We start from the raw sequence: 1,685 nt of genomic DNA on the forward strand, positions 1-1,685 counted from the left end.
CGTACAACAGCAGAGTATAAAAAGTAAATCATCTCACAATTAAATGCAGGAACTCCACACTCAACTGAGTTGAGTAATATTACTCAACTGAGTTGAGTAATATTACTCCTCAGTTGCTGAGCTTTGTTTCATGGACCAATCTGTAATCTGAAGACATGTTTATTGCTTTCCACCGTGAAGAAAAAAACTCATGAGGATTCTCTGAAAATTCAGCAGGCGTCAAATCGATGCCGCTGTTCCCCAAACGATCCAAATCATCATGTTCCCCAAACGATCAAAAGATACAAATCCGTCTCTCCCCAGGACACACTTTGTCACATTAGCTGGCGACCTTTGACCCTGAGGGGATAATTGGTCCCACATTCACTGTGTGGTTAAGTGTACTGCAAAACCCATGTATGTTGGCGCTGTAAGATAATGTATGTGTGTGTGTGAGAGAGACGGAGGAGGAAGCAGTGGCTTCAATGGGTGGCTTAAAGGGGAATGCGAGTGGGTATCTTTTTTTTCTCTGCGGACGAAAGCTCATCCATGTTAATCAGGGCTTTGGCCCCTTTGCCATTAATGATAAGTCAGGTGAGAGGGGATGTCAACACCAGGCCCTTAACAGCCACCCCTCCCCTCCATCAATCCACCCATCTATCGGCTGTAATGGGCACTCATCCCAGCCTCCACCAGCGGCACAGAAATTGGAGTCATGATTCTGAATTTATATGAGTGTTTAGGAGCGGTGGTTAGCCCAAATGCCATTGTTGCTGGTGGAGAATGGATTTATTAGGCTAATGGTTTTTTTCTGTGGTGATTTGTGAACAAGTGGGAGCTGGGTGGGGTGGATAACAGGATTTGCTTGGGTGATCAGAAGTTATCCTTCAAAGTTTTATAATTCTTTTCTAAGGAAGATGGAGAAAAGGATCTCAAAATACCAAGCTGTACACAAGAAAGATTTATATCATTTACACTGTGCTCAAAGCATTTAGTTAATTTTGTGGAAATCTTGTTGTGCTTTAGAGTTAATTACATGAAGAGTCCCAGCATGGTCATCAAAGTCTAATTTCAAACTGTTTTACGGGAAGATGAAACATTAAATTTGAAAGTGTGCAAATTATGACAAACAGCGCTCTGACGGAGACCAAGCAAACTAAAACAGGCCATACTAGCAAGATGCTTTCTGATTTATTAGACAGTAGAGTACGGCTGTTTAACTGTCCAACAACCATAAAGGGAGTTATCACCATTGTTCATCATTCAGGCCATCAAGTGGAGGCTTTCATCTCAAGGTTTCTCTCTGATGGTAAAGTCAAGACAGAAAATATCTGCTCCCGGTTACATATTGTCCATAACCCCCTCCTTCTTTTTAGGCTCGCTGTCATTTGCTGCTCAGCCTGTGCTTCAAAACTACCACTTAACCCTGCACAGCTGTGGGCCAGATAGCTGGTCTAGCTTACAGTCCTGTTCCTTGGATTAGAGAGTTTATGGTTTGAGCTATGGTTTCATTTTGACTGAATTGAGAAAATAAATTCTCATTCAGTTTGATGCTGGGGGGAAAACACACACAGCCAAGAACATACATGCATGTGACAGATAAGAGAGGGAGGCCTCAACACTTAAGACCGCTGATTGCTCACATAAAAACACAACTTAATTTTTTTTGATAGATAAAAAGATCTTATTCAGTTTTATAAAACTAA

The sequence above is a fragment of the Micropterus dolomieu genome, linkage group LG21, assembly GCF_021292245.1.
Source record: "Micropterus dolomieu isolate WLL.071019.BEF.003 ecotype Adirondacks linkage group LG21, ASM2129224v1, whole genome shotgun sequence".
Classification (NCBI taxonomy): Eukaryota; Metazoa; Chordata; class Actinopteri; order Centrarchiformes; family Centrarchidae; genus Micropterus; species Micropterus dolomieu.